The sequence below is a fragment of the Pteropus alecto genome, unplaced genomic scaffold (genome assembly GCF_000325575.1).
Source record: "Pteropus alecto unplaced genomic scaffold, ASM32557v1 scaffold98, whole genome shotgun sequence".
In the NCBI taxonomy this organism is placed as follows: Eukaryota; Metazoa; Chordata; class Mammalia; order Chiroptera; family Pteropodidae; genus Pteropus; species Pteropus alecto.
In genome coordinates, this window is record NW_006443570.1 from 17,012,764 (window position 1) to 17,032,282 (window position 19,519).

General features: G+C 42.8%; 1 protein-coding gene and 1 pseudogene across 1 annotated transcript in view; one reads left to right on the top strand and one right to left on the bottom strand.

Annotated features, from left to right (window-relative positions):
• Positions 1 to 19,519, top strand: part of ASIC2 (acid sensing ion channel subunit 2) — a 950,209-nt gene that overhangs the window by 608,945 nt on the left and 321,745 nt on the right. The window lies entirely within an intron of this gene.
• Positions 5,495 to 5,659, bottom strand: LOC112473424 (annotated as a pseudogene).

Genomic DNA, 19,519 nt, shown 5'->3' on the forward strand with positions numbered 1-19,519 from the left:
ATTCACAATAAAACTGAAAGCTCAATCAATATGAAGAGTAAAACAAAAGTGTTATAGAGCTAAACGGTGGACATTGCCTAATGGGGCTCCTTCAGCTAGACCTTGAGCTGTGCCCCGAGCTTTCCTGCTGCACTGATTGGATGCCAGTGATGTTATGGGAGAGAGATCATTTCCTTTCCTCAGGTCCCCAAGGACCATCTCTAGCCAAAACAGAAAGTGGATCCAATGTGCTTTAGAAGGGTTTCATATCTGTTTTTCCTCTAGTTTCTTTTTCCTCCCGCCATCCTTGTTGTGTCTTACCTTTAGATCTCACATTTCCATTCATTCTTTTCCTCTACTAACATTTACTGAGCATCTACTATGTGCCAGGCCCCATGCTAATCACAGGGAATACAGAGCCAAGTGACATAGGGCCCCTGCCAATGAAGTTCACATCCTAAGACAAACAAGCAAATAGATCTTCACAAGTGGCCAAGATTAGTGCTTTGACAGGGATTGTGCCAAGTACTAGATAAGCACTGTGGGTGGAGAAACTACATTCCAAGGGAAATTTGGCAACACACATCGTAGCCCCTGTCTCTGCCCTCTCCAGTGCTGGGAGCCCTCTTTGGACAGCCCCGAGTTTGCATCATCCTTTTCATTTTGCATTATAGTTGTGTATTTTCTCAGCTGACCTCCCCACCAGATGGTGAACAGTCTACACAGGACCTGTACTTCCTTACTAGTCATTGTGTCCTTAGCCCACAGCAGAGTGATGATTCAGAATATGTTATAAGTTCCCGTGTTCCATGACATTTGTGCTGGGCCTTGAAAGATGAGTCAGAGTCCAACAGGTCAGGGAGGGAAGAATAAACACATTCGTGCTGAGCTATTAGGACTTGCTCCGCCTTCATTTCCACTCCCAGCTAATTGGGATGAGAGCCAAAAATCAGCCAAAGGAATAAATCACTAATGGCAGAATTTCCGGCATTGGAGGAGGCAGAGAAGTATGACAGATAAACTTCCCAATGTCTATCTCCACCACTGTAGTTCCCTCTGATATATTTTCAGCAACATGTGAAAGATTCTTAGAAAAGGGGTCTAACTGTGTCCCCATGATGAGAAATGCTACTTGTTTTCCACCTTAGCCCCAGAAGTGTGATCCAGGGCCATCCCTAGATTCAAAAATGTCTATAAATTATGGGGGCAGCTTCTACAAGTGAGGCAATGAAGTAAAACACAGAAAGTGTGAGCTTCGAAGTCACAGATTCAAGCCCAGCACCAGAACTTCCCGGGTGTGAGTCCCTGGGAGTCACTTAATTTCTTTAAGACTCGATTTCCCACATCTGTAAAATAGAGAAAATAATCTTAACACCTACTTCATGGGCTTTTGCAAACTTTGAAAGGGATGACATAAATATATGTGCCTAATACATAGTGGATGCTCAAGAGATGTGAAATTTTGACCCCTATTTCTATTATATAAATTCCAGTTTCAGAGCCATAATTTTTAAAACATTTCATTTTCTGTTCGTCAGAAACCAGAGGTGCATCTGCTCCTGGGTGGTGCAACGAGAACTAGGACTAAGTGCCCGAGCTTCTTCCAGCCCCATGAGCCAATGACTCACTGGGCAGCTTTGGTCAGTGCCCCTCCCTGGGCCTCGGTCTTTATTTGTAAAATGAGGGTTTTGGACTAGACGATATTTACATTCCTTCTGATTCGGAGTTTAAGTTTCTCTGGTAATGAAGAGATCAGCTTATACTGGGAAAATCTGCTGTTCTCCTCTAATTGATTACGAAGTGAAAAACAAAAGCCTGAGAGGAATTCAAAAGTCCTACCAATTTCATTTACAACTTCTCTGGCCTTCATTATGACCACTTACCATGAATCAGACCTTACATGCGCACTTGTTTATTTAATCGTCACCATCACCTAATGTTCACACTTTATCAATTTTGAAAATGCAGTTTGGGGAGGTTAAACACATTGGTCAAGATTCCACAGCTACTAAGTGCTAAAGTGAGTGTTTTTTCCTCCAAATTGACACCTCTCTGATGGGAAAAGCCCATGCATCACTATCTTTACCCACATTGACATTCATCCAACCCTGGTTCCTGAGCTAGAAACAATCTAGGGTCTTCATCATCAGGAAGTTAAGTTCTGCCTCATAAGTTAAGACCAGAGACATAACCCCTGACATATACCCATCACACCTGTTAGAGAGAATGACAGCAGATTGGAGGCTTAGCTAGGTGTCTGTGAATAACAGGCCCTCAATATATTTTTATTAATAAATAAATAAATGAATGAATGAATGAATGAATGAATGAATGAATAAGTGAGTGTGAGTGAGTGAGTGAGTGAATAAGGGATGAATGGATGGATGGATGGATGGATGGGAGCACTGTGAGAATAGGAATTCAGTCTTCCTCTTTTGTATATCTAGTAGTGCGAGAATAGGAATTCAGTCTTCCTCTTTTGTATATCTGCTTCCAAGAAGATAAGACCCACCTATACAAGAATGAAGAGAAACACTTAAGATATTGCTGTGAGCTCCCACGAATGTCTCCAGGCAAGGCTGGTTCTAAGGTGAGGCATATGATACAAAGTTTAAAGAGGCACTTATTCTCCATAAATTTTGCCTTCCTTGGTATCTCCCTTGCCTCACCCTGTCTCTAGGATCATTTCCTCTCAGCTATTCTCTATTCCCTCACCTCTTCCCTTCCTTGCTGGTTCACATTATTCTGACCTTGACCTATGTCTTTCTTTAGCCTAGTGTTTGCCAACCCTGGCTGCATAATAGTATCATCTGAGAATCTTTTTCAAAAATACCCATATGTGGGCCCAGCCCAACAAATTGAATCAGAAACTCCATTGTTGGGGCCCAGGCATCAGCACTTGTTGAAAGCCTTCAACTTTAACTTGCAACCAGGGCTGAGAGCCACTGCTCTACTCCTTCTGATGGGTGACCCAGTTTTGAGCTGTTTTCTATAATATAATTCTCACCTGTGCTACCCTCTCTAACAACAGATGCTTTGGAACAGGTTTCTCTCTACTCCCATCGAGCTCTTCCACAATTGATTAGTGAAAAACATTTCTTTCCCTTTTTATTCACATCCCATTTGCTCTGGAATGAAGACAAATCCACAGAGGCCATACTCAAGAATAATAACATAAAACATAATAGTTAGCATTTATTAAAGGCTACATACAGTCAGCCAGAGGCATGCTAAACTCCTTAGAGGTATCTCACTTATTGTTACATTATAACCCTATGAAATAGGTTTCATATTTAATTCCCATCTTGGAACTGGGGTAAGAGAGGCACAGAGAGATGAAGGAACTTGTACAAGATTACTTGGCTAAGACGTGGAAGAGTTGGAGTTCCAACATGGGAGCATGGTCCCCAGGGCCCAAACCATTCACTGATATGCTTGGTCTCTGTCACTCAGGTGTTGTTTCAGTCATGTCAGGTCACGTATAGTCTTAGATACCATGGGTGTGTTCTTCCTCTTGGTGCAAAGAGTAGCCCGAAGAGTCTATTCCATGGACCCTCCAGGAATACCTGGCTCTGTATAAATCCTAGACTGACATAGCTTAGGTCACCAATTGGAACCTCTTTGGGGCATATATATTCCCTCATTTCATCCTCTTCACAATCCCAGGACTTAGGTATTATTATCTCCCATTTTACTAAGCCTAAGAGGTTATACGACTTGCCTAAGACCATACAACTAATCAGTAATTGAAATCCTGGCCCATATCTCTCAGATAGTAAAGTCTAAGCTTTTCTCTCTACCCCAGATGAGAAAAATTGCTATGGGTCAATGGTCAGAGAAGACTAGCGGAGGAGGTGAGAATTAAGCTGAGATGTGAAGGCAGGGTAGAGTTCAGCTATGTGGAGGAAAAAAGGGAGGGATTTCAAACATGAGGAACAGCGTGAGCAATGGCATGGAAATAGAACTCAGTGGAGCATTAAAGACATGGTGAATAGCACACTTTAGCTAGAACAGGTAATTTATATAGTGCCACAGCGACTGTGGCATTGGAGGATGCCATAAGGCATATTGGGAAGGTTATTGAAAGCCAAGCTAAGGAGCTTGGGCTTTATTATGCAGGCATCAGGGAGCCATTGAGCAGACAACTGTTGTATACAAAGCAGTGTTAATAGAGTAGAAATCATCACGATGAACTGGACGGGGCAGCAAGGAGTGAGCCAGGACACGAGTTTGGAGGTGATTGCAATGGGCCACATGAGAGGTCAGGAGACACAGTCTTGGGATGATGGCTGGGAAAATAGAAAATGAGATAGAGATATGAAAAACATAGCAAAGAAAATTCTGCAGGGCATGTCTACTGATTAGCTGTGAGGATAAAAGGAATGAGATGCACCAAAGATGACTCATTAGCCATCAAGTGTCTGCTGCCAGGACAGAAGCTGCAAAGATAAGTATTCATAGTCCCTGCTCCTATAAAGTGTACTTTGCAGATGGGGGTACCCATAGGTAAACAAGTCGTTAGAACTCAGGTGATAGCTGCTATTGCAGAGGCATCCCCAGGTATTGTTTCAGCATGGGGGCACCTTGGTTCCTGTGGCAAAAACTTAGGACAATTTCAAGCTCACTGTAACCCAGCCATGTGAAACCAAGGAGGAATTGAAGACCTCAGCAGGAGAGTGACATGGAGGGGATGTATGGACCACACTGATGATTAGGGAGAGAGAATAGCGTATACAAAGGCACAGAGGTGTTCCATGGCATGACAATTTTTCAACTCCAAGATTTTGATGCTCAGTAAATTGGTTAAGGGCAGAACAGAAATGAGAGCGTCCAGAGGGAGCAGTTTTAGGGAAAAGATCATGAGTACAGTGGTTAAAAGCACAGATTTTAGAATCAAAAGGATATGGATCCGTTTCTAGTTATGGAATATCAGACAAGTCACTTTACCTCTCTGAGCCTAGTTTTCTTATCTACAAAATGTGAATGGTATTACTTATAGCATAGTGTCCTTGAAAGGATTAAAGAAGAAAATACAAATAGAGCACTTAGCCTCAGAGCTGGCACGTATGTCATAAATAATAGATGGGGTTATTCTACTGTCATGATTGAGTTGGGTATCAATGACATGTCAATGAGAATGCCCATCAGATAGTTAGATATGGGAGAACTAGACTGCAACTGAAGATCAAAGCAAGGGGAGATGATCCTCACAGCCCTGAGATTAGATAAGTCCATCAATGGACCTAGATGGCAGGAAAAGAGCAGAGGCTAAGGACTGAGTCTCTGTGATATTATAAAAATTGTTGCTTGGTGCAGGGAGGACTTACAGCTGGCCAGGAAAAGAGAAGACAGGACTGTGTGGTTCATAGAAGCGAAATGAAGTAATAACTCAAGAAGTAGGCCAGGATCAAATATTTAACCAAGACGTTTCTAGGTGACCTCTGAGAAAATAATTCCTATGGAATGACTGGTATTGATAAAAATTGTAGGAAATTTTAGAAGGAGGATAGGTGGGAGAGAGTGGCGTGAAGAAGCCAGTTTTGGAAAAGCAGTTGGCCTGAGGCCCCACTCTAGGTCCCCTGTTCAAAAAATTCCATCTTATCGAGGAGGCCACATACCTCTTCTATGCTTTTCCTCATCTATACTACACTTGATCTTAGCCAAAAGGCCAAGAAGCAATTCCTCGTCTATAAAAGGAGGATATTAGACATGATTTCCAAATTCCTTTCCAGCTCTCAGATTCTAAGTAGCAGAACAGGGGGCAGGACATTGTGGGGAAAGAATTAGGAAAAATGTGCTAGAGATGTAGCTAAGACTATACCATTTCTTTCCTCCTTCTTTATTTGTCAACTGCTACTTCTTGGAGGAAGGGACATATGGTAGGCATCCTCCATCTCCTGTATTCATGCCTTTGTGTAACCTTCTCCCCTTGAGTGAGGTGGGTAGACCCCTAGTGACTTGTTTCTAATGAATAAAATATGGCAAAAGTGATACATGTCACTTCTGAGATTACGCACCGCTGAGATTACGAAAAGACTCAAAGAGTCTGTGAGTTCCAAAGAGACTATGGCTTTCATCTTGCATGTTCTCTCCAGCTTTCTCACTCACTCTGAGGAAAGCCGGCTGCCATGTTATGAGCTGCCTTGTGGAGATGTCCCCATGGCAATGAACTAAGGGTGGCTCCCAGCCAACAGTCCAATAGTTTGTGAGAAACGAAATCCTGTTAACAGGCATCCCCCCAGCTGAGCTTTCAGATGGGACCACAGCCCTGTCAGACACTCCACAGCCTTGCTAGAGACCTTGAGGCAGAGACACCCAACGAGGTTGTTCTTGGATTCCTGGATTCCACAAAAACCATGACCCTGGATTCCACAGAAACCATGACATAGTAAAGGTGTGGCTTTTTTAAGCCACTAAATTTTGAAGGGAATTTTTACACAATACAGAATTACAAACTACATGACTACCAACAGAACAACTAAGTTGTGTTTTAAAGAAAAGGAGGCGTTAACTAGAGGAAGAAAAGAGAAGAAGAGGAAGAGCATTGCAGGTGGAAGTCACAGCACATGCCAATCTCACGCTCGGGTCTCAGAGTGCCATGAGTCTTGAGCCCCCACATGTAGGCCAGCACAGAATTGGTTCTCTATGCTTGCTTAATGAAGTTTATTGTGGTGAACTCATCATCGTCACCTCCCCACAAGCCTTAGAAAAAATTTATTGTGTTCGACTCTCATTTACTCAAACTCACTGCATTATTTCTGTTCATAAATAGTCTGCCAATTCTCTTAGGATTCTCAGGAATGTATGCCAGCTTACTGATTTGCATGCATGAAGACATACAAGAATCGTTTTGTCAGAAGCTGTTGTGGTATGTTCTTTCCAAATCTCTTCCTTGATCTTTCTTCTGCAGACAAATTTAACTAATGGGCTAGGTGTCTTAGTCGTGGGAGAGCTAGCATTAATTTCCTACCCCGTTTCACTTATAAGAACTGGCCTCAGAGACTCTTCATTGTCTTTGCTCTGCTGACATATTTGCTGAAACCCTGCCCAGCAAATTTTCACCTCTGATGAGATTTCCCTTAGATTCTAGAATCCACTAGCAGAACTAGGTGACCTCCCTCTACTATAGATTTGTAAATCTCACCCTATCCCTTTTCTCCTCTTCCAGTATTTAATCAAGACTACTCAGCCTCCTTTGCAGTTAAATTGGGACTCGGGTGACTAGTTCTGGTCAGTGAGCTGTAAACAGAAGGGATGTGTGTTCCCATCTATTTGAGGGCAGTTAAGAGTGGCAATGGATTCTCATGACCTCTAAAAAAAAAAAGAACATGAATTGAGATGGAAGTATTGCAAGATGGCAGCAGCCTGGATTGCTGAGTTACCACGTGGAGAACAGTCACCCTACCCTGAACTTTGCGTGAACAAGAAATAAACATGTTAAGTCACAGAAATTCAAAGGTTTATTTATTACCACAGCATAGCCTAGTTTATACTGATTAAGGGACCCCTGAGCTAACTGTACTAGTCCTCTCCTTTCCAATGGTTAACCAGCTATTTGCCATAGGAGGCAGCCCTGGACCAAAAAATCTCTGGAAATGTAGTCTGAGCCATCCCTGGTAAATGAGTGATCACTGCTGATGAGAGTCTGTATCCTTAACAAAGATGAAAAGGCCATCAGATGAATATGTGTATGTGGAGAGTGGGGAGGGAGGGTAGGTAATTAGCTTCAGGGATGGCTGGAACTGGTCACTCCCACACCAGGAGGTCATTCCCCATTCCACCTTCATTCTCTGCTTCTCTCAGGTGTGGGCATCATTCTGTCAGACTAATTTTTCTGCAAAGTTAAAACATGTGCTTCAAGCAGTCTGGGACTCATTCTTACAGTTAGTGGATGGCTTCAAACGACAGATATTTTATTCTCTCACAGTTTCGGAGGCCACAAGTCAAAAAATCAGTATCACAAGGCTGAAGTCAAGGTGTTGGCTGGGCCACGCTACTTCTGGAGGCTGTAGGGAAGAATCTGTTCCTCGCCTCTTCCAGCTTCTGGGGGCTGCTGGAATTCCTTGACTCCTAGTCGTGTGACTCCAGTCTCTGCCTCGGTAGTCACATTGCCTTCTCTTCTGTCTGTAGTCAAACTTATATCTGCCTCCCTCTTACAAAGATACTTGAGATTGCATTTAGAGGCTTCACGAGGATAGTCCAAGAAAATATCTCCAACTCAAGAGCCTTAAATTAATCACATCTGCAAAGGCTTTGCCATATAAGGTAATATTTACAGGTTCTAAAACCTTTGGGGGGCGGGCATTGTTCAGCCTACTACACCTGGCTAGGAGGACAGAGTCAGTTTGTTGCCTGAACAATGAAGAAGAGATTGTACAGTGATAAAAATGATAAAGGCCCATAACCATTTTCCTCCTCAGTGTCTGTCCCTACAGGCCAGGACCTGGGTTTGGAAGGAAGGCTCCTCTGCTGGTTGGATAAAGGTAGTGGCAAAGTCAAAGGAGAGAAGTGGATGGATTCGAACTCTACTTAATAGGTAAAATCAACAAAATTTGATGATTAATTAGATCAAGGTGGAGAGATATCAAGATATAACTCCTGGGTTCTTAATTGAGTGTACAGTGGTGCCATTCACAGGAATAAGTAACACATGAAAAGCACCAGGTATGGTAAGGAGCATGGGAATGCAGGGGAAGGTGATACATTCCAGCTTTAGACATATTAAGTAGAAGGTGAATATAAGGCAGCCAAGCTATATGGAGAAGATAAGAGGGCACCTAGAGATACGGGTGGATCTCTAGAGGTCAGAGGTGGAGATAGAAGTTTCTGTCATAGCTTAGAGTTGGCTGTCAGTGATGCATGCATAAGGGAGAGAGCACTTAGTGGGAAAACGAGGGAGAAAAAGAATTTATTTTATTTTAACAAACACCTTTCTCGTGGCAAGTCTGTCTAGGTACTTGGAATACAAAGATGAATAAGACATCATGCCTTGGGTTTGTTAGATAATTAGTTACAGTGAGAGATATATATAGTAACAGACACCTGCCTAGGTAGAGGGGAGGGTGTGATCATCTCTGTAAGTTAGTAGTGGCATCCAGTGTCCATAAACCTGGGCCCATGACCATCATAAGAGCCCCTCACTCACCATGCAATATCCTGTCTTCCTCGAGACTTTAGCATTCCTCTTCACAGTCATCAACCAGCCTCGGGATGAGGCTTCTTCTGCCCTTTTCACCCAGTCTTTGCAGACACAAACTCCACTCTTTTGCATTCCGTGAATCTGTTGCTGCTATGGAAATCTTTCTCTCAGCTTCCTCAGGCAACGCTCCTAACCAAAACTTTGCAGAGTTCTAAAAGTTTTAACTCCGGCAGGCCTCATTGGAAAAGTGAAAGTAATCAACTCACTGCATTACACAGCTGTCTCCATTAGTAATGAAATCCTTCTATTACAAGGGATTCATTTAAAACATGTTATTAAACAGATCAAAATGAGCAATAGCAATGAAATTCATTAAAATGCAAGGCATATGAGAAAACAGCTTTCCCCCTGAAATAAGAGAAATCTGAAAGTTACAACTGGATGATTCCGTGTGAGAGGAAAATGAGAGTGATGTGCCACAAAGAACGACGGGGGACAGGGCTGCAGCTTGAAATGGTGACATTCACCCAGGAGGAAGCCGGGTGCTGAAAAGAACAGCCCCTGCTATGACCTAGAGAAAAGGGCCTAGGAGCTGGGTAGGGATGGATGCAGAGACCTGGAAAAACCCAGCATGAGACAGGCTCTTCAGTCCTGCAGTTATATAGAGTAATAGTGGCTAATATATGTTGAGTGCTTACCATGTGTTACCATATTGCCAAGCTCTTTACTTGCACATCTTATTTAATCCTTATAACAACCTATGAAATAAGTAATATTATCACCCCCATTTTACAGACAAGGAAACTGAGCCTTACAGAGATTCAAATCTTGCCCAATTCACACAGGTAGTAAAGGCTAAAAATGAGATTTGGAATTTGAACCCATTTCTGTCTGACTTCAGCGCATGCTCTCCTAACCATTATGCTACGGGGGGAAAGCTTAATGTAGTGACAGGTACAGCCCTGCTCTTCGGGGATTTTTGAGAGCATCGAGAGTATGAATGAGATGTATGGATTTGAAATGCAAACAACCTAGTTATTAAAGGAGTGTGGGTCCCAGCTAGCGGGGGTCTCAGGTTCAATACTCTAGGGATTCAGATTCGGTTGGGCATGCCTCAGGACTGAGTCTATGGGCACGAAAAAGCAAGGAACCTTACAGAAAGGAACTTACCCTGAGCACAGAGGGAACTATTCTTTCAAGGTCAGTGATCTGCCCTTGGCAGGACAGATACAGCATGGCGTGCATCTCTAATAATGCCCACTTGTCTGTTGTCCTCCCCTCTCCTTGAGCTGGGAAAGCCTGGGGAAACAGGTTATTAAAGTGCAATTTGGAATTTTAGCTTCTCAAGTGTGGATGGCAGCTAGAAGTTGATACCTCCCCGCAACATCATAATTCCTCCCATATCACTTGTGCCAAATAGTTCAAGTAAAAGAGAGTCCCATCATCACAGGGCAGCTCATCCCCCTGGTGAGTAGCATTGACTTATAAGACATTTTTTCTTATGTAAAGCCGAAATATGTCTGGCTGACCTGGCTGATGCTTTAACCAATTAACATTGATTCTGTTCATTAGCCTCACAAAATCACTCTTCAGTGTGACAAAACTGGATATTTGCAAAAGGTAGTCATGTTTCTTCTCCAGTCCCTACTCCACAGGGGAACATTCCTCCAGTTTCTTGGATTTTGGTGCCAACAGTATCAGATCCCTTTTCTTGGGACATGGACCACTTTGTCAATGTCTCACTTCAAAGGTTGGGACCAGACATGAGCATCACACCCAGATGCTGTCAGACCAGAGACAAGTCCAACAGGACCATCACTTCCTACTAGGACCTCTACTTTTAATGATGCACACCCAGTTTCTATTCCTAACAGCCACACTACTCTCTGGTTCATATCTAACTCACTCCTGAGTAAATAAGCCTTTGCCCCCACACGCTTCTGTGTCACACCACTCCCTTTCAATCCCCGTGCAGTCAGTTTCTGGACCCAAAATTAATCTCTGCTAAATGAGTTGACCCTTTGTTCCAACTTATTGTAATTATTTTGGATCCTGTTTCTGTCATCTGACATAATCACCATTCCTGCCACTGTCTTGTCATCTGCAAATCTGATGAGCAAAACCTCATTGTATTTTTCTGAGTCATTGACAGAAACATGGGATTTTTCGGGCCAAGAATAGAGGCCTGGGGTGGGGCACTGATGCTAGCTAAACTATCTCCAGATGTCTAGACATTGAGACATGAAAGAATTGACCCACTGTCAAACTCACAAAAGGGCAAACCATGAATCAAAAGGTCAATGTATTATTGATGTTGGGATGTGTTTCTGCCATGAAGCCCGCAATTGCCAGTCACTTCACGACAATTTCCTATGCATCCGTTTCTTGGCATCGGCAACCTGTGAAGTACCCTCTACTCTCAGAAGGCAGAGGCTGAACATGTTTTCCTCAAATGAAAAAGAAGTGACTATGCTTAAGAAATATTTCCATGAAGACAAGTTAGCATACATGGACATCCTGGGCACAGTGGCAATTCCAACATGGCCTAACCCTCAAGCTGCCTAATGAAAAGAAAGATACTAATCAAGTAATGTGTAACCTATGCTATAAGAGCTCTCATAGAAGGGTGGCAAATTACTGTGAGACCCTACATGGGAGATACTAACTCTGGAGAGGAGACTTCTAAGAACTTCACAAAAAGATGACATTCAAACTAGGTCTTGAAAGAGGAATGGGAGTTTGCTCTGTGGAGAAAGCGGAAAAATACTCTAGGCAGAGAGAACTGCAGGCACAAAAATGTAGACCAGAGAGAGACATGGTAAGTCTGAGAAACAGCAAGAAAGCTGAGAATAAGTAGAAAACAAGGCTAAGAAATAATTTGTACTCATCTGCTTCAATTTTTGTTGGGCTCCTAATGTATACTGAGTATTGTGTTTAGTTCTGGGGGATAAAAATGGCACAGCCCCTGCCTCAGAGAGTTTACTAGTTGGATGGACCTGCGCAAGTTACTTATCCCCTCTGAGCCTCAATGTCCTCCTCAGTAAGACAAACATAACCAAACTCATGTTATAGGATATTGAAAGACACAATGTTGGTAGAGTATTAGGTACAATGCCTGACACATAGTAGGTATGCAGGGCAAACACATAGTGGGAGCCTCCTATTTTCCTTACGTGAGGTCACATGGTATGGGGCTGAATTTCTGTGGCTCCATCACTTGAGTTTGTAGTCTCCAAGATACTGCTTTTGATAAAGCCTCGTGCTGCTGAAAAGATTGTTCGGGGGCCTGGAGACACATCTTTCCTCGCATTCTGGTAGAGCGGCTTCCCATCCAAGCCACACTCCAGTGTCTCTGGGAAGGATCCAACTTGGTGTAAACTTTCATCATCGTTGACCTTTCATTCACCTGGAAAGAAGGTTCCTGTTTTCAATTCACGTCTCTTTGCATCTCGTTTTGGGTCCGAACTGGGCCTGGCCCAGATGCATGTCCCAGGTTGAGATAGATTCTGAAAGGTGCTGAGACAGGAATTAGACTACCCACTGAGGACATTTATCCCATCTTGAGTGAGGGGAGCAAGTCTAATGCAGAGACGGAGCCCAGTGTCGGACAGAGCAAGCAACCAACGGCAATGTTAGAACTGCACAAGCATTCAGCACCAGGAGGCTCAACAAAGGGTTAACACAGGGCCCCACAGCAAAGAACTAAGGGATGCTGAGTACCTACCATGTGTCAATTAAAATATATATTACAAAACATTTCTCGAAATCTTATGTGTCAGAAACAGCATCAAGTAGTTTATATACCTCACTTCAGTGCATCCTTATACTAACTCTAGGAACTGGGAACAGTACTGTTTCCACACAGGAATCTAAGACTCAGAGAATTTACGGGATTTGCTAAAGGCCATTCAGTTAGTATACGGTGCAGTCAGGATTTGTGCCTGGGCCTGACTTTGCCGTGACTCTTGCTTTATTATCTTTTACGACCATGGATATAGCTACCATATTTTGAATACCTTCTATGTGCCGGTCACTGCACTCAACTCTTTCCATGAATCAGCTCAGTTTCTCCTGAATGAACTACCAGGGTGGTGTTATCATCACTAGCCTCACCTTACCACTGAGGAATGTGGGAGGGACGGAGAGCTGCAGGGCCTCACATACCAGAAGCAGCAGAGTCGAGTTAGAACTGTCCGACTGCAGAGCCAGAGCTGTCCCTATCCTCCCGGATAAGAGGACGCAAGAGCGGAGAGTCTGATGAAGGAGGCCTGTGGCCAGTTGGACCCACAGGGGGAGAGAGTAGCCAAGGTAGGTCCTTCTTCAGCCTTGGGCAGCATAGTCACAGGAGGCCTGAACATGGTCTGCACTGAATAACGGGTCCAGCTATGGGATTCAGAGGAGGCAGCAGCTGGAACAAGCAGAGTCCCACCTACCAGGCCATGGCCTAGGGAGAGTGTGACGCAGCTAACCCAAGCAAGTCAGGATTCCTCGTTTTATAAAAAGGAGAGATCCCGCCATGGCGTTTCCAGTAAAACCATGGCGAGCTTTGGTTTCAGAGCTAATAAATGCTCTCTTAACAACTCTCGTGCCTGCTAGAGATGGAATAAGGATTCTTCACTTTGTTCTTTATAGACAAGGAAAGTGCGACCCCCCACTAAGTGTTGTTACAAGCCTCCTGCTGGGAAGAGCCACAGGTCTCCCTTTCCTGGGCCCCAAACCCTGCCATCTGGAACTGTGAACAGTGATTCCAGCTCTTCTTTAAAATACACATCTGCTTCTACAGGCCTTTCCTTGTTCTGTTTTTCCTCACTGGAGCAATTCTGGGCAAGTGTGCAGTGTGGGTGCTCAGCAGCAAGAGCACGATGCAGCTGGCTCAGAGGTTTGAGGGGTATCAACCACCGGGGTGGCATGCCATCTACTTGCATGGGGTTGGGGGGGTGGTACCGTACTCCTCAGAGGCCAAATTGATGCCCAGGGCTGGCAATCTACAGAACAGCAGCAATTATTAGGGAAGGACTCCTTCACCCTTTCTTCTGTGCAGACCCATAGTCAGTCCTCCTGCAGTGTAAGGGCTCTTTGGGGACATTTATTTATGCCCTTGATGGAGGGTCAAGGGGACAGCCTCACAGCCTGTGACTATGCTGTCCGAGGCTGCAAAAGGACTGATCTTTGAAAGCTGGTGACTACTCTCCAGTGCTGGATGCCTGCCACTCTAGGAATTTAAAACTGACAGCTTGGCCCAGACTCTGGAGGAAAGAATATGGGTTCTGGATGCAAAAGCATCTGGACACAGATGGGGCTCTGTCATGGCCAGCTGTCCAAGGGTAGGCATGTTACTTAACCTCCCCGAGCCCGTTATTTTTGTCTCTTGTATAAGATAAAGCTATCACTTTCTGCCTCAGAGATGGAATTTAAATAGCATGCACATAGGGTGCCCAGCATAGAGCAGACACCTAATCAGTGTTTATGGCATCATCATCATCATCATCATCATCATCATCATGTATATGATGAGAATCGATGTGACCAATTCTTAACAAAGTCCTACTATGGACCTAGTCTGTGCAAGACACTCAATTCCTACTACGTGCCAGACACCAAAGCCAAGTTTTGATGACAATGAAGGAGATGTATGTGGAGTTGGTTAAATTGGTTTGTCCTCTTTAAGCCCTGTCTTCAGCTACAAGCCACAGGGTCCCTTTCTCCAGTCACTTCCTCATCACCCATGCCCTCTATTAGCCACAGCAAAATTCATAGCAGCCGTAACTCATATGTGTGCCACAGTTGATCATCTAAAAGCTGTTTAATGTAGATCACCTGGATGGTCTTCATAATATTCCTGGGAAGAAACTAGAGCAGATTCGATTGTCTCCATTTTGTAGGATGCCCTAAAGGAGCAGCACAAGGTGCAAGAGGGAGGCAAAGGTGCAAGAGTGTGAGGCTTGGAGTGTGTAACAGGAGCCCCCGGGCAATGTTTGAACATCAGGGCGTGGGAATTCTCACCCTCTGAACAGGTCCCAGGTGCTAGAAGTCCTGTAGAATTGAGGTACCTGGGAGACCGGTTGTGTGTACAGTGCTGGAACCAAAGAGCTTTCTGATCGCTGATGAAGGAAGGAAGACATTTCCTGAGTCCCAGACACTGTGCTTGGCACTTTGCTTGCTGAACTCAGCAAACCTGCATGGCTGCCAGGGTGTCACAAATAAGCATCAACCTCATTTTACAGATGAGAAAAACTGAGACTCAGGAAAGGTAAGTAACTTAACCAGGACCTGACACAGCGAGTGAGCCAGGATTTGGAGGCAGGTCTGCTAACTCCGAAGTGTGACTAGTCAGAGGCGCCACCACGCAGCTTCCTCAAACAACCACCACCACTGCTGAAGACAGCATGGTTATGTGTCCTTTGCTCTGGTCCAGTCACTGGCTGAGTGCTTTGAACACATTATCTCATGTAATGCCCCCAATAACCCTCAAATGCTAATACGTCTGGAGATTTCTTTTTTTTTTACAGTCACAAAGCACTCTTTCTCAGTTATTGGTTATCATTTAATTGTTCTACAAATCCTGGAAATAGTAGGAAAATGAGGCCCAGAGAGGTTAGAATTACCCAAAGTCCTGTGTAAGGACTTCCACCCTCTAAATCCCTTTTCCATTCTGCCATGTCAGACTGCTCCTTCAACTCCCTTCTTCCCTGCTCTTCCTTCCTGGATCCCATGAAGGTCATTGCCATTTCTCAGATGGGAAAAATTAAGGTCTAAGAAATGAAGTCATCGCACAGCCCTAGAGAAATAGAAATATCTACCGACATGAATAATTACTAAGACCTAACACTTTTCTGAGGCTCGTTGCCATCCTGCCATTTCGTTTCCAATCATTGGTAATTTAAAATCATCCCCCGGAAGGGTATAGTGGATAAAGAGGATAAAATATATGGTAGCTGAAGGAAACTGGACTTTGGGTGGTAAATACATGATAGAATATACCTACGTCAAATTATAATGTACACCTGAAAATTATAAAATTGATAGAATATACATACGTCAAATTATAATGTACACCTGAAAATTATAGAATTGTATTAACCAATGTTACCCCAATAAACGTAATTTAAAAAAAAATCATCCCCAACAAGAAGAGCCTTCTCCATAATTCAATTTGCTGTGCATATTGTCAGTTTAAACGCCCTGCCTCTCGAGGGAGCTCTATCCACATGCTTGGGGAACCAGAGAGTGATGAGCAGAGCATGAACCACCCAGCGTAGAGCCAGACAGGAGGAGGGCGAGGTGGAGGAGAGTCCCAGTCACGCCCTTGGCCAGCAGACAGACCTATCATTCATGGCAGGGCTGTGCAGCTGCCAGCCCTCAAAGCCAGCTGAGACAGCCTCTGGGGTTCAGAATCCAGACGATCTCTGTCTGGGAATTCACTAAGTAACAGAGGGAAGAGGGTTCCCCTTATCACTACCTAAGTTTTTCTGCCAAAGCTGATGGCCATAATGCCTAGCCAGCAGGGAGGAAAAAGGGAAGGAACGTGTGCAGCACATCTGTGTGTCGTACCCACGATATGATTGCAACGATCTCTAATGAAACTATTATTGTTGAAAATAAGTGACTTATCCAAATATCCCATGGCTGAAAGTGAGCTTGAACCCAGATCTACTGGCTCCAAAGCCTCTATGTCATGTTCTGAAAGCAAGTGTCCTATCCAGTCCTATCTTGTGCCCACTATGGGACATCAGCATCTTCTGAGGAGGAGGGGTGAGAGGGGACCTGCTGTTAAGGGCTCTACCTATTTGGCTGCTGAACTGGTGTTGCTCAGGGACTCTGTGTAGCCCCACTGTATCCTAATCTTATATTTTGAGAAAATAATGTGGAGTGATCCCTGAATTCTTTCCTACTCTTTCAGTGAGGCCTGGAGAAGGCCAATGACTTGCCCAGAGTGACAGCATCTGGAATGACTGAGTCATATGTGCTCCAAGATTAGAAACAGTTCCCAAGAGATGAGTGTCAGAGAAGTCAGAGGTTGAAAAGATGTAAAATGTCTTCACAGAGAAAGGATTTTTTGAACTAAACCTGGAAGAAGAGTGTGATGCCATCAGATTGCAGGTTGTACCAAAAAAAATAAAAATAAAACCAGAGGCCAGAAAGAGAAAAGAAAATGGATAAATTGCAGAAGATGAGAGTTCGATTGGGGAAATCCCAGGTATACCTGTTTGCATGGAGGGTAAGGTAGAGAAAAGGGACAGTGCAGGGTGAATGTGTTTTGGACAAAGCGAGTGTAAAATTGGAAATAAGAGGTTGGTAATGAGAAGTTAGTGAAAATTATTAAATAAGAGATATAAGGGATTATTATAACCATATTTAACAGTTTTTAGTTTGCAAAAAAATATTCTCCAGCTGGATTTATCTCAGGGAAGATCTTTCTACCTCTTGGAACATAGCAGATCTGGATTTGAATGCCTGTTTCTCTTCGTAAGGGTTGTAGGATCTTGGGTAAATTACTTGACCTCTCATCCAAGGTGATTTTGAGGATTGAAAATAATTTAGGTAAAACATGTAGAACAGTGCCCAGGATCATGGTCCGTACCCAATAATTGCTACCTAAGATTATGATGAGGATGATGATGATGATGGTGGTGGTGATGGTGGTGGTGGTGGTGGTGATTAATTAATCGTTCAGATAAGTCAGCTAAAGAATTCTGTTTATAGAGGAACTACACTGTAGTAACCAAGAACATAGACTCCAGAGCTGTATAAACTTCAGCAATAACTTTCTTTTTATTTTGTTTTTCAATTTCTTTGCTTTTAATATGGGGATAGTACTGGTATCTGCTTCCAAGGGTCTTTGTGACAATTAAGTGAGTAAACATATATAAAACATATACAAGAGTGCTCAGCTGAAAATAAGTTCTTAATAAATGTAAGCTATCATCACATGTTCATTGAAGAGCAGCTTGAAATGGACAGTTTTGAAATGATTTATACCGTTTAACAAAAAAAAAGTGGAGCAGTCCTTCATTAGCTAGTCCCTCATCTAGCTCATTTTTCTTTATTTTATATTTTACTATATTTTCTTTTCTTCCTACTGCCCATATTATATTAACATTATATTTTATATTCGTTAATTTATTTTCTGAATTTCCCACTAAAATGTAAGTCTGTGAAGGGAGACACTTTATCAATTTTCCTCATTTCCATATTCATAGTGTTTACGATTATGACTGGCATATGCTAGGCGCTCAAGAAATATTTTGTTTAGAATTTGATTTTGATGTGTTTCGGCGTGGTTTCCGTTATATTTATTTTGCTTGGAATTCACTAAATTCATTCATCTGTTAAATGTGCATCTTTATCAAATTTAAGAAAATTTTAGTTATTTCTTCAAATTGTTTTCCTGCCCCATTTTCTATCATCATTTTTCTGGGGCTCCCATTACAACCATGTTAGACCTTTGACATTATCCCACAGATCACTGGAGTTCTGTTAGTTTTTTCCCACTGATCTTTTTTTCTCTCTGTTCTTTACATTGGATAATTTCTATTTATCTATTTCAATTTTACTGATTCTTCTATAATTTGTAATCTGTTATTAAGATCACCCAGTGAAAGGTTTATTTATATTGTATTTTTTCAGTTCGAGAATTTCCATTTGGTTCTCCTTTGTGTCTCTACTGAGATATGCTTTTCTTTTACCCTTTTTATTCATTACAAGCATATTTTTCTTTATGTCCTTGAGTATAGTTATAATTGCTGCTTTAAAATTCACATCTGCTAATTTCAACCCTTGGGTCATCTCCAGCTCAGTTTCCATTTATTGCCTTTTCTCTCTAGGTTTGTATTTTCCTATGTCTTCAAATATCTACTAATTTTTAACTATATTCTGAACATTATGATTGATGTATTATAGAGGATCTGGATTCTGTTATGATGCTTTAAATAAAATTGATTTCTGATTTTTTTTCTCTTTCAGAAAGTAGTTAACTTGGATGAACTCAAGCTTCAAACATTTCTCCCCCGTTGTGTGTAGTATCTGAAATTTTGATTCAGTTATTTTTCCCTAAACTGGGGTTCTTAGAGTTTGCTCTGCATATATGTAGTTCAAGGGTTGGTCAGCCAAAGTGGGGAAAATGTATAGAAAAAAGCAAAGCTTCCCTTCTATGGCTCTCAACTGCCTGGTATCCCTCTTCTATTTTCTAGCTGTTGTGTTCACCCTGAATGCTGTCTTCTGATTTTTAGAGATAGTTAGACCAAAGATTTTCTATCTGAGCTGTAGCTACCTCATGCAGCACTGCTAACTTGGTCCCGCCATTAAGCAAAACAATCACAAAAATGTGAGCTTCACCTAGTTCCATTTCTTTCTTCCAAATGCAAACTCCTCTCCAGTTTCTCCCTGCTTTTTGTTGCTCTT